The sequence below is a fragment of the Lithobates pipiens genome, unplaced genomic scaffold (assembly GCF_037356315.1).
Source record: "Lithobates pipiens isolate NorthernLeopardFrog02 unplaced genomic scaffold, aLitPip1_a1.2 Scaffold_10, whole genome shotgun sequence".
Classification (NCBI taxonomy): domain Eukaryota; kingdom Metazoa; phylum Chordata; class Amphibia; order Anura; family Ranidae; genus Lithobates; species Lithobates pipiens.
In genome coordinates, this window is record NW_027507686.1 from 227,737,287 (window position 1) to 227,751,435 (window position 14,149).

The 14,149-nt window shown below is 45.9% G+C and overlaps 1 pseudogene; it reads right to left on the reverse strand.

The window, feature by feature from the left end:
* Nucleotides 1-779: 779 nt before the first annotated feature.
* LOC143956001 (U2 spliceosomal RNA) lies at nucleotides 780-887 on the reverse strand (annotated as a pseudogene).
* Nucleotides 888-14,149: the final 13,262 nt, after the last annotated feature.

Sequence of the window (14,149 nt, forward strand, 5' to 3'; positions counted from 1 at the left end):
GCCATGTCCACCCTCTTCCCAGACTTTCAGGACAGGCCCTGGGATCTGTGACCCTACTCATCACAGCAAACATGCAAAGTGACAAAACAAGACGTGACAAACGCACTAAAATAAATAAAAAGTGGGGAAGGGATAGTGGAGAGAAGAGTGAAAAGGTGGCCATTGTGTGAAACAATGACCAGGCCCTCCGGCCAGGAATAAAAAATTCCTCTGGTCCCAGCCAAGAGGCTCGGCCCAAGAGGCAGGTGCTAAAAAAGCATGCTATTGGTGCAGTGACCTTGGTGCCCAAAATCAATGTGACTCTCACAGTGATTCTTAGGCACCCCTGGACTGCCACTCCAGGGGCACATACTCCAAAGGCTTTCAAGACTGCCCTGATCCATGGTCCGGACCACAGCAGTCCCCACCCCAGGCAGGAAGGCGTGAAGATCAGGAAGCTTGGTGAGAGCCCTTGACCATCAGGCTCCACCGTCGCTCCCTTCACTCCTACCTAATTACATCCAGGAAGTACTGATCGCTCCTCCCCACCCATTAAGGAGGAGCAGGCGTTCCAATTCCCGAAAGACTGTCCAGGGCTAGAGCCACCCCAATCCAGGCCAGAAGGCCAGGTACTGGACCCTCTGGATTGGACCAATAGCAGCACCCATCCTCACCAGGAGCACCCTTCCAGACGGCTCAAACTCGACCATGCATCGGCCCCCAGTTTACTGTCGGCAGCACGACGTGGCCCCTACCAAAACCGCCCTTGATTGATCCGACCGGATGCTAATTACGCCATCGGAGAGTGCTGACCAAACCCTCTCTATTAGGGATGGAACAGCGCCTCCTTTAGCAACTGATAAGAACAGATACTACACTTGATCTTAGCCAAAAGGCAGAGAAGCGTCTATTTTTTTTTCTATTGGAAAAAGCCTATGGCGTGCAAAACACACCCCAAAAAACTTCCACCTGGTGCCAAAAAAAGTGCACACACATAAAAAGTGAAACACAAAACCATGCCACGCGTGTCTACTGTCCTCCACTAGGAAGGACCTAACCCTGATCCCCCGGGGCGTTAGGCTCCAGACGGGGACTAAGGTACCATAATCATGGCCCATCCAGCCGAAGCCGGACGACCGCCTTTCTCCGGAAGGTCTACCGAAACAGACCCACCCAGGTACTAGGGTATAGGGGCTCCCCCGAAGGAAGACCCCCACAAGACTTTCAGGATAGGTCCGAGGACCGACACCCTACTCGTCAAACGTGCAGTGACAAACATAAAACGTGACACACAACACACAAAGTAAAATAAATAAAAAGTGGGGAAGGGATAGTGGAGAGGGAGAGTGAAAAAGATGGCCATTGTGTCAGAAAAGGGTTTAGTGTTTAACCACTTTCAGACCGGACCATTTTGCTGGCTTAAGACCAGACCACTTCTCGCGATTTAGCACATTGTCAATTTAACTGACAGTTGCGCGGCCGTGCAATGCGGCTCCCAAACAAAATTGACATCCTTTTTTTTCCCACAAATAGAGCTTTCTTTTTATGATATTTGATCACCCCTGCGGTTTTTATTTTTTGCGCTATAAACAAAAATAGAGTGACAATTTTGAAAAAAAACACGTTATTTTTAACTTTTTGCTATAATAAATATCCCCCAAAAATCTATAAAAAATATTTTTTTTTTCCCCTCAGTTTAGGCCGATATGTATTCTTCTACATATCTTTGGTAAAAAAAAAATTGCAATAAGTGATTGATTGGTTTGCGCAAAATTTATAGCGTTTACAAAATGGGGGATAGTTTTATGGCATTTTTATTTATTTTTATTTTTTTACTAGGAATGGCGGTGATCAGCGATTTTTTTTTTTTATTTTTTTTTTTTTTTATTATTTTTTTTTTGTTACTGCGACATGACGGACACATCGGACATTTTTGGGACCATTGTCATTTATACAGCAATCAGTGCTATACAAATGCACTGATTTCTGTGTAAATGACACTGGCAGTGAAGGGGTTAACCAGGGGTGGCAGTGTAGGGGTTAAGTGTGTCCTAGGGGCGTGTTACTAACTGTGGGGGGCTGGGCTGTGTGTTAGTGAACACTGATCTCTGCTCCAATCACATGGAGCAGAGATCAGCATCACTTGTTGCTAGGCAGATCGGGGAGATGCTGTTTACAACAGCATCTCCCCGTTCAGCCTCCCAGTGAGACGATCGTAGGTATCCCCGCGGCGATCGAGTCCGCGGGACCCGCGACCGGACTCACGGGGGAACCCGACCGGCATGCGCACCGCCACTGGCGCGCACGCGATGGCAGGGAGGCAAATACAAATGGACGTCCCTGTACGCCAATTTGCCTGCCCGTAACATTCTGCCGACATACATTTCGTGCGCCGGTCGGGAAGTGGTTAAACTTTTTTCACTTGCACACAAAATCTATTCCATTGACAAATTGTTACAATGCTTATACTTAAGTTCAACTGATAAAGAATGTTGTGATTCTTGGCAGAATGCCCTTTTCTCTTCCTTTCTTTTGATGGCTGTGGCTTCAGAAGAGCAGAGAGAATTCTTTGCATAGAAAGAATTGTGAAACACTTTAGTCAAGATCACAATAACAATCTTTGACGATTAATTGTGCAGCTCTAGTGACCGGTTCCATGTATGGGCAGGCTGGTTGTACAGAAGTTTATCTACTTCTGTACAACTAGTTCGTTGGAAAGTTTCTGCATGTTCAGTGTAATCTGACGGCGGAGAATTCTGCCTATCTGCATCAAATGTTTAGGAGGAATCCTAAATTTTCCTTCACTAAATCCCCTGGTTAAATGAAATAGTGTATGGGCTGCCCTAGTCTTTCACTCTTGGTGATAATTGGAAAATGTGTGTGTTTGGCCAGATTTAGGCAAAGCAAAAAAAGGACGTGCTCAACCTGTGGCCCTTCAGCTATTGTGAAACTTCAAGTCCCATGAGACATTGCATGGCTAACAGATACAAGCATGACTCACAAAAGCAGAGGCATGATGAGATTTGTAGTTCTGCAACAGCTAGATGGCCACAGGGTGAGAACCCATGTCTTGCATCCTCGGTGAAAACTTCTGGGAAAAACAATGGTTGCTATCGGTGTAGGAAAGTGGAATGGTATATTTGCTTAAAATTTTTTTTTTTTTTAAAAAGCAAAAAATATCGGGTAATGCTGACTCAACACAGCACTATTTAAGCAATTTAAAAAATGTTCAGACAGCTTTTCATGAAAATGCTATTGCCAAGTTTTTAACACTAATGCCGCATAACGGAGCTTGTTGTTGGAAATTTCAGCCGTGTGTAGGTTCCATCGGACAGTTTCCATCGGAATTTCCGTCACACAAAATTTGAGATCTGGTTCTGACAACAAAATCTGTTTACGTAAATTCCGATAGTGTGTACACAATTCAGACGCACAAAGTTCCACGCATACTCTGAATCAAGCAGAAGAGCCACACTGGCTATTGAACGTTGTTCTCTGCTCGTCATATGTGTTGTACATCACCATGTTCTTGACGTTCGGAAATTCCGCCAACTTTGTGTGACCGTGTGTATGCAAGACCACTTTGAGCCAACATCCATCGGAAAAAATCCCATGGATTTTGTTGTCGGAATGTGCGATCTTGTGTACGGCTGACCATACACACATAAAGTCTAACACGTGCCCCCCATCCTATATAGAGCACAGCCAGCAGCAGTCTGAATACCTGAGCTGCATCTGACTAGATTCTGCTGGAATCCAGCCATCAATGTTCCACCTGACTCCCCTTTTCTTTTCTTTTTTTCTTTTTTTTTTTTTTTTTTTTCCCGGGTGGATGTGTTGGGTGGGAGGGGGTTGACAGGGCTACCCATTAAACAAATGTTCACTGGTTCATCAGGAAACTACTGAAACATACCTATATCCATACCTGGCTGATTCCTGTAGAAACGGCAACTACTTCAGTAATCCTCGCTGTCTTCTGTATCCTTTGCCAAGCAGCTGCCCTGCTGCATAGTAACCACAGGGTGTCACCTGCTCAGCGCAGGCACCATTCAGAGCGTGCCCTGTATTTTTCTCAATGAATGCAAAGCATTCTCTGATTGGACAAGGTGGAGGCCGCTCCACCTTGTTCAATCATAAATTGCTTTGCATTAATTGAGAAAAATGCAAAACATTCTCTGAATGGTGGTTACTAGGGATGAGCCGAACACCCCCCGGTTCGGTTCGCACCAGAACTTTCGAACGGACCCCACGTTCGTTACGAACGTTAGAACCCCATTGAAGTCTATGGGACTCGAATGTTCGAAATGGAAAGTGCTAATTTTAACAGCTAATATGCAAGATACTGTCCTAAAAAGGGTTTGGGGACCTGACTCCTGCCCCAGGGGACATGGGTCAATGCCTAAAATGTTTTTAAAAATGGCCGTTTTGGCGGGAGCACTGATTTTAATGACGATTAAAGTGAAAAAAAAAAGTGAAATATTCCTTTAAATATGGTGCCTGGGGGGTGTCTGTAGTATGCCTGTGAAGTGCCACGTGTTTCCCGTGTTTAGAACAGTCCCTGCACAAAATGACATTAAACGGAAATAACACCATTTAAAACTGCTTGCGGTTTTAATGTTATATCTGGTTCCTGCAATATGGTTGAAAATCATTGAGAAAAATGGCATGGGTAGCCCTCCCTGCCCATTACCAGCCTATTTGGGTCTTGTACGCATATTAAGGGGAACCCCGTACCCATATTAAAAAAAGGAAATGCGTGTGGCCCCCAGGCCCTATATACTATATATACAGCAGTATACAGGCGGTGCAAACAAGACAGGGACTGTGTAGGTTTGTTGTGTTAAGTTGAATCTGTTTGTAATTTTCAACTGGTACATTTTTAAAGTGTAGCTCCAGTCAAAAAAACTATTTTTAAGCTTTTTGGAAAACATAGGGAAGGGTTATCACCCCTGTATAATTTGTTTTGTCGTCCATCTTTTTTCATCTCACTTGCTGTTGTCTCCTTCCGTTTGCAAGTAGGAGATGTTTGTAAATTGGATGTTTGAAAGTAGGGGCCTGCCCTATATGCTCTGCAGAAATGGCGGAACAAGGTGTTGGTTTTGCCACAACATTGTAAGCCCTCAAAGTGACTCTTGGTGGGCGCTGGAGCGCCCTGCTGTGAACGATTATATCAAGAATTGTAATTACATGCCATTGTTGAACAGTGGTAGAAAAATTGACCTTTGGTGGTTGTGGTGCTGGTGCCACAACACTATAAGTCCTCACCGTTACTCTGGGTGGGCACAGGAAGGGGCCCTCCTGTGAAATATTATATCAAGAATTGTAATTACATGTCCCTGTTAAACAGGGGCAGAAAAATTGGGCCTTAGGCACTGGTGCCATCACACTGCAACCTCTGCCATATACTCTAGTTTTATTGCAGGAATTAGCCCTGCTGCAAAGCATTGCATCAAAAATTGTACTTAAACGCCCCTGTTAAACAGGGGCAGAAAAATTGGGCCTTAGGCACTGGTGCTGGTGCCACCACACTCCAACCTCTGCCATATACTCTAGTTTTATTGCAGGAATTAGCCCTGCTGCAAAGCATTGCATCAAAAATTGTACTTAAACGCCCCTGTTAAACAGGGGCAGAAAAATTGGGCCTTAGGCACTGGTGCTGGTGCCACCACACTCCAACCTCTGCCATATACTCTAGTTTTATTGCAGGAATTAGCCCTGCTGCAAAGCATTGCATCAAAAATTGTACTTAAACGCCCCTGTTAAACAGGGGCAGAAAAATTGGGCTGCTGGCATCACCCAGAACCAAAAATGTTCTTCCAACATATCAGCGGAGGAGGAAGAGGATAGACAATCAACATAACAGGACAGTCTCTCAGCATCAGCATAGGCAGTCTTGAAGGGATGTGGTATTTCCAAAAAAATTATTCGGTTACATCAGCTTCAGGTGCTTGGTAGCTGTGGGTGATCCAAGACTGATTCATCTTGATGAAGGTCAGTCGATCAACTGATTCGGTGGACAGGCGCACCCTGTGATCGGTAACAAAGCCACCAGCAGCACTGAAGGTGCGTTCCGAAAGAACGCTGGATGCAGGACAGGCCAGTAGCTCAATTGCATACTGTGCAAGCTCTGGCCAGTGATCCATCCTCAAGACCCAGTAAGCCAGAGGATTTTCAGTGGGAAAGGTGTCCAAGTCTGACCTTGCCCCTAGGTATTCCTGCACCATGTAAATTAGACGCTGGCGATGGGTGCTGGAACCAATCATACCTTGGGGCTGCGGACTAAAAAATTGTCTGAAAGCATCAGTCAGACGGCCACCTTCTCCACCGCTCCTTCTGACTGATGCCTCAGCAACACGTTGTCCAGGACCAGGAGTTTGTGACCTCCCAGTCTCTGGGAACGCGTTGCACAGAGCTTTCTGCAAGGCCTCCCGGAGATGTCTTATCCTCTGCTCCCTCTGCGATGGCAAGATAAGGTCGGCAACCTTACCCTTGTACCGTGGATCAAGGAGAGTAGCCAGCCAGTAATGGTCCCTCTCCTTGATCCGAAGAATACGAGGATCCTTCCGCAGGCTTTGCAGGATCAGGGAGGCCATGCAGCATAGGTTAGCTGAGGCATTCGGTCCGGAGTCCTCTGGGTCACTAAGGACAACATGATCCGCAGCTACCTCCTCCCAGCCACGTACAAGTCCACGTGTTTCTTGGGACTGTAAATCATCCCTATAAGACTGCTGCTGCTGATGCTGATGCTGAGTGCCAGCCTCCACCTCCATGCTGACACAATCATCCTCCTCCTCCTCTTCCTCCTCCTCACCCTCTTCCTGTGTGATGGGTGGCACAGCAGGAACACTGTCTGGATAAAGGGGGCCTTGAGAGGCAAGGAAGTCCTCCTCTTCCTGCCTCTGTTCTGCCTCAAGTGCCCTGTCCATTATTCCACGCAGCGTATGCTCCAAGAGGTGGACAAGAGGTACAGTGTCACTGATGCATGCACTGTCACTGCTCACCATCCTTGTGGCCTCCTCAAACGGTGACAGGACAGTGCATGCATCCCTGATCATGCCCCACTGGCGTGGTGAGAAAAAAACCAAGCTCCCCTGACCCTGTCCTGGTGCCGTAGTCGCACAGGTACTCATTGATGGCCCTCTGCTGCGTGTGCAGCCACTGCAGCATGGCCAATGTTGAGTTCCATCTGGTGGGCATGTCACATATAAGGCGGTTCTTGGGCAGGTTCAACTCCTTTTGGAGCTCAGCCAGCCGAGCACAGGCATTAAATGATTGGCGGAAATGCACACAGACTTTCCTGGCCTGCTTCAGGACATTATGTAAGCCGGGGTACCTGCCCAAGAACCGCTGCACCACCAGGTTAAGGACGTGAGCTACACAGGGCACATGGGTCAGTTGTCCCTGTCGGAGGGCGGAGAGGAGGTTGGTGCCATTGTCGCAAACCACCATTCCTGGCTTAAGCTGGCGTGGCGTCAACCACCTCTCAGCCTGCCCCTGCAGAGCTGACAAAACATCCGCCCCAGTGTGGCTCCTGTCCCCCAAACAAACCAGCGCAAGCACGGCATGGCATCGTATTGCCTGCGTACTTGCGTAGCCCCTGGAACGCCTACGGAGCACCGCTGGTTCTGAGGACAGAGCACTGGAAGAGGCCATGGAGGAAGAAGAAGAGGAGGGGGTGGAGGAGAGAGGTGTGTCACAACCAATAGTAGCATTTTGGAGGCGTGGTGGCGGAACAACCTCCAACACTACTGCACCTTGTCCTGCATCCTTCCCAGCAGCCAGAAGAGTGACCCAATGGGCCGTGAAAGACAGGTAACGTCCCTGTCCATGCCTGCTGGACCATGAGTCAGTGGTAATATGCACCTTACTGCTGACCGCCCTGTCCAGCGAGGCAAGGACATTGCCTTCCACATGCCGGTAGAGAGCCGGAATCGCCTTCCGTGAGGAAAAGTGGCGTTTGGGGACCTGCCACTGAGGAACCGCACATTGTACAAACTCACGGAAGGGGGCCGAGTCTACCAACTGAAAAGGCAGCAGTTGAAGTGCTAGCAATTTAGCCAAGCTAGCATTCAACCGCTGGGCATGTGGATGGCTGGGAGTAAACTTCTTCCGCCGGTCCAGCAGCTGGGGCAGGGACATTTGCCTGCTATAATCGGATGTGGATGTACCACTAGCAGAGTTCCCGGAAGCACTTGGCTGTGACACACCTAATTCTACACCTTCATTCCTCTCAGAGCAGGTTTCAGAGAGGACTGAAGGTCTAGTGGGGTTGGAGATGCCAGCTGATGAGGAACAAGGAGAGGTCCGCTTTGTTCTTTGGTGTGGGTCTTTGAGGTACGCTTGCCAACGAGCTGCATGGCAGGTCAACATATTTCTGGTCAAGCATGTGGTGCCCAAGCGGCTGATGTTTTGGCCACGTGAGATACGCTTGAGACATATGTTGCAAATAGCAGCGGTGCGATCTGATGCACTCGTCTCAAAAAAGGCCCACACCAAAGAACTTTTAGAATAACGCGCAGAGGAAGCGCTCTGCGCAGGCGGAGCTCTGCGGTGTGATTCAGTCGGTGTGCTGCCCCTAAGCTGGCCCCCGGAGGGCATCCTGCCTCGTTGGACATGTGCCTCCTCCTCCTCCTCCTCCTCCCTCCTTCCAGGCACCCACGTGGAGTCAGTGCCCTCATCATCCCCTCCCTCTTCATCGCTGTAGCAAACCTGGCAGTATGCTGCAGCTTGTGGAACATGACTGCCAGATTGCTGTCCTTCTTGAGCATCCCCTCTCTCTGCGCTCACGCTACTGCCTTCCTCTAGCTGAGTGTCATCATCAGAGCCCACCAAACACTGGGCATCCTCCTGGAGCATGTACCCAACACTGTGCTCAAAGAGTTCAGGAGACTCCTCAGGAGGACGTGGTGGGTCTAGGGAAGGAGTCACTGATGATGACATTGAGAGGAGGGAAGACGATGCGTTGGCAGCTGCTTTGCTAGTACCCTGAGACTGGGTGAGAGAGGATGAGGAGGATGAAGAGGGCTTGGTCATCCACTCTACCAAGTCGTTGGCATGTTGCGGTTCAACATGTCCAGCTGCAGAAAAGGACAAGCATGTCCCATGGCCACGTGCTGATGACAATGCACCGCGTCCACGACCAGCACTGTTGTCTCTAGACACAGAGCCTGCTTGCCCTTATTTATCGGCTCGAGCCTGTCTGCCTCTCCTTGCTGGCCTTCCAGACATGGTAATGGCCTGAAGGGAGTTGGGTAAAACAGGAGTTGGGTAGTTTATATTGTGCTGGAGGCACACAACACCCACTAACTCCTGCAGATGCCTTTTTTTTATAGAACAGCAGAGATAAACGGGTATATACAGATGTATACTGTGCTGTGCTGGAAGCACACACAACTTCCAATAACTCCTGCAGATGGCAATTGGGCTCAAATAGAGAACAGCTATGTAGGTGGATTATAGCGGTATGTACTGGGTACAGAGCACGCAGACAGCACGCACTATCTCCTGACACTACTGACTGCAAGCTCTATTATTAAAGATGGACCACTAGCTATATAGGTGAGGTGAATATCACAGTGTATACTGCGGTCAGGGCACGCAGACAATAACCAGAAAACAGCAGAGTTAAAGGGGTATATACAGATGTATACTGTGCTGTGCTGGAAGCACACACAACTTCCAATAACTCCTGCAGATGACTATTGGGCCCAAATAGAGAACAGCTATGTAGGTGGATTATAGCGGTATGTACTGGGTACAGAGCACGCAGACAGCACGCACTATCTCCTAACACTACTGACTGCAAGCTCTATTATTAAAGCTAGATCACTAGCTATATAGGTGAGGGGAATATAGTGGTGTATACTGCGGTCAGGGCACAGACAATAACCACTACACAAGAGCAAGATAGGAAATCAGCCAAAAACGATTGGTGTGTAACTGTGTTGAAGGTACACAGAACACCCACTGCTTCAGATGCCAACACACTACACGAGGCCGCCTCAAAGGCGGCCTTATATAGTGTGGGGCGTGCACTACACAGCCTGAGCTTTGATTGGCCACAGGCAGGATGCCTGTGGCCAATCATGGCTCTCCTCGCTGCTGGCGCTGCAATTGGCCAAGCATGCGGGGTCACAGTGCATGCTTGGCCAATCACGAGCCAGCAATGCACTGCGCCATCGCAGTGCATTGTGGGCCGTGCGCGCCACACAAATTTTGACGCGAACGGACCAAGAGTTCGGATTTCGCCGAACGGACGAACAGCCAATGTTCGAGTCGAACGTACGTTCGACTCGAACACGAAGCTCATCCCTAGTGGTTACTATGCAGTAAGGAAGCCGCTAAGCAAGAGATCTGGAATACAGCAAATACACATTGCATATCTGGCGATCCCTGTGCAGTAGCTGCCACTGGACAAATGTAAAAAAAAAAAAAAAAAAAACATGACTAGAATTCAGCCTGGATCTGCCATTTGTGTAGCCAGCATAACTCCAAGAAAAACTTTTTATCTTTTTATGCATTCTTTGTTTTCTTATACTTTTGTATAAGTGAAATAAAATAACGGCACAAGTTTAGTGACCATAGATGGCAACAGTATACAGTGAGGGGAAAAAAAGTGTTTGATCCCCTGCTGATTTTGTACGTTTGCCCATTGACAAAGAAATGATCAGCCTATAGTTTTAATGGTACGTTTTAAGGCTGAAACAACTAATCGATTAATCGACAACTAATCGATTATGAAATTAATCGATTACCATTTTCATAATCGATTAATTGGCCAGTAACATAATGAGGTTAAAAAAAACTTAAATGAGCCCTTTATAGTACAAAAAGAGCAAATAATCACTACTGTAAATATTACTTTCACTGTTCTACAGTAAAAAATGAACCCCTTATAGTAGTGATTATCTGCTTTTTTATACTATAAAAGGGCTAATTTTTAGTTTTTTTACCCCATTATGTTATTAAACGTCTTATGCCTTGTACACATGGTAGGACATTCCGACAACAAAATCCGTCAGATTTTTCCAATGGATTTTTTCCTAAACTGGTGTTGCATACACACGGTCGGACAAAGTTGTCGGAAAATTTGATCGTTTGGAACGTGATGACGTTTGTTCGTTACGACGGGACTTTTCCGTTGGAATTTTCGACCGTGTGTACAGGGCATTAGACCTGGTTCACATCTACTCTACAGTTCATTTACATGGTTTCCTATGGGACACGTTCACATGTAAAAGGGTCAGGGAATTTTAACGCAAAATGGTGCTTTATTGGTTCAATATACTTTAATGGAGAAGCTGCAGAAAAGCATGTAATGCGTTTTTGCACCAATTTGTGTTTTTTAATCTGCCCAAAAAAAAAGCAAATTGCAGTAAAATCACGTGCGCAAAAATCAAAACGTACCGCAAAAAGCACTGCAGAAACAGATCAAAAGCAAACTGCATAGGTGTGTACCGAGGCTTATGCTGGTCACACGGATCCATTTTCAGACGAGAATATTCAGACGAAAAATCTTTGTACATTCGCTGAATGAAAGAATTTTTTTGAAATTTTCACTTGTTTTTAACATTCTGTTTTTAAAATGAATGTAATTTATGAATGAAAACCACATCCACTGTCTGAAAATTCCTTTGACTAAGAAGTTTTCTATTTCCAAATTTTCCCGTCACTGTGGTTGAAAATTAACGTCAATTTGACCTTTTTTTTTTTTTTTAAAGGTTATTAACCGATTAATCGATTAATCGAAACAATAATCGGCCAACTAATCGATTATGAAAATAATCGTTAGTTGCAGCCCTAGTATGTTTATTTTAACTGTAAGAGAACGGAATAACAAAAATATCCAGAAAAACGCATTTCAAAAAAGTTATACATTGATTTACATTTAGATGAGTTAAATAAGTATTTGACCTCTTCGCAAAACATGACTTGTTGGCAATCACAGAGGTCAGACGTTTCTTGTACTTGGCCAACAGGTTTGCACACTTCAGACGGGCCTATACATGTGCTTTCTTGAGCAGGGGGACCTTGCGGTCGCTGCAGGATTTCAGCCCTTATCATGGCGTAGTGTGTTATCAATTGTTTTCTTGGTGACTATGGTCCCAGCTGCCTTATTCACTGACAAGATTCTCCTGTGTAGTTCTGGGCTGGTTCCTCACCGTTCTCATGATCATTGAAACTGCACGAGGGGAGATCTTGCATGAAGCCCCAGAACAAGGGAGATTGACAGTTATATTGTGGTTGGGTTTTTTTTTTTCCATTTGCGAATAATCGCACCAAATGTTGTCACCCTCTCACCAAGCTGCTTGGCGATGGTCTTGTAGCCCATTCCAGCCTTGTGTAGGTCTACAATCTTGTCCCTGACATCCTTGGACAGTTCTTTGGTCTTGACCATTGTGGAGAGGTTGGAATCTTCTTCTGTAGACAGGTGTCTTTTATACAGGTAAAAAACTGAGATTAGGAGCACTTCCTTTAAGAGTGTGCTTCTAATCTCAGCTCGTTACTTGTATAGAACACACCTGGGATCCAGAAATCTTGCTGATAGGGGATCAAATACTTATTTCACTCATTACAATGCAAATCAATTTATAACTTTTTTGCAATGTTTTTTTTTTTCTGTATATTTTTGTTGTTCTGTTTCTCACTGTTAAAATAAACCTACCATTAATATTCTAGACTGATAATTTTTATTTTTTTTGTCAGTGGGCAAATGTACAAAATCAACAGGGGATCAAATACTTTTTTCCCCTCACTGTAGAATTCACTTGGCTGAGAAATGTAACAGTACCTTCTGATTAAGTAAGAACACTATTAGGAAAAGTAACAACAATATCTACTGATCAGTGTCCGATGTCCAAGCAAAAAAGAGAGGCTGGGTCACTGGGTTTGTTGGACTAGAGATAATCATGATGACAATCAACCTTTCTATAAGTGACAGTCAGAAGGGGGACTGGTATAATGAAGAATGTATAATGCTGTAGAAGGGTCTGGACCACCACCTGGTTTGTATGCCCCTCACCCCCCCCCCCCCCGTAAGGGAGATTACTTCCCACTTCCTGTCCTGGTAACCACTTCCCTGCCATAGGAAGTCAACAAAAGCCTCCTCAAAAGGGCAATAAAACCCATCGGGAATTCCAATCTTTCTCCACTCTGTCCAAAACTAAAAAGATTTTTGTCATTAAAATTGAGTTTTCCTTTTAAGCACAGGTCAGGTTTACAGAGAATGTGAGCTGCTTGCGTTGATCATTTGCCCTTTTCAGCCTTATTGACTTATTCTTTCTTACTTTGGAGACCCTGCTGAGCTTGTGATGGAGGCTTGACAAATGACCTATCAAATAATTGATGAATTCTACCATTGACTGTTGATGAGAGGTCAGATGTTGGGAGGCTAAGCTGTGGGAAGGAGCTCAGCACCAGGGTAAATTTGTAAACTGTTTATCTTAAAATCTTCCACTGACACCAGGCTTTATGTTTTTTCATTTTTTTACAGCAGGAGTATGGCATATGTTGCAATGTTATTCAAGCCTGTAAAAAAAAAAAAATAATAATAAAAAAATATTAACCGGTTCCCGACCAGCACACACCGATGTACGTCGGCAGAATGGCACGGGCAAGCAAATGGTCGTACCTGTACGTCCCTTTAAATTTGCCGCCCTGCCATCGCGAGCACGTTGGCTCGCTCACGTGCTGGTTGGGACCCCCGTGAGTCTGGTCACGGGTCCCGTGGACTCGATTGCTGCGGGCATACCCGTGATCGTCTCAGGGGGCGGCTGAACGAGGAAATGCCGTTGTAAACAGCATCTCCCCGTTCTGCCTAGCAACGCTGATCTCTGCTCCATGTGATTGTAGCAGAGATCAGTGTTCACTAAATTAAAGCCCAGCCCCCAACAGTTAGTAACACACCCCTAGGAACATTTAACCCCTACACAGCCACTATACGCATTTATATAGCAGTGATTGCTGTATAAATGACAATGGTCCCAAAAATGTGTCAAAAATGTCCGATGTGTCCGCCATAATGTCGCAGTTATAATAAAAATCACTGATCGCCGCCATTACTAGCAAAAAAAAAATTATTAATAAAAATAACATAAAACTATCCCCTATTTTGTAAACGCTATAACTTTTGCGCAAACCAATCAATCGCTTATTGCGATTTTTTTTTCAA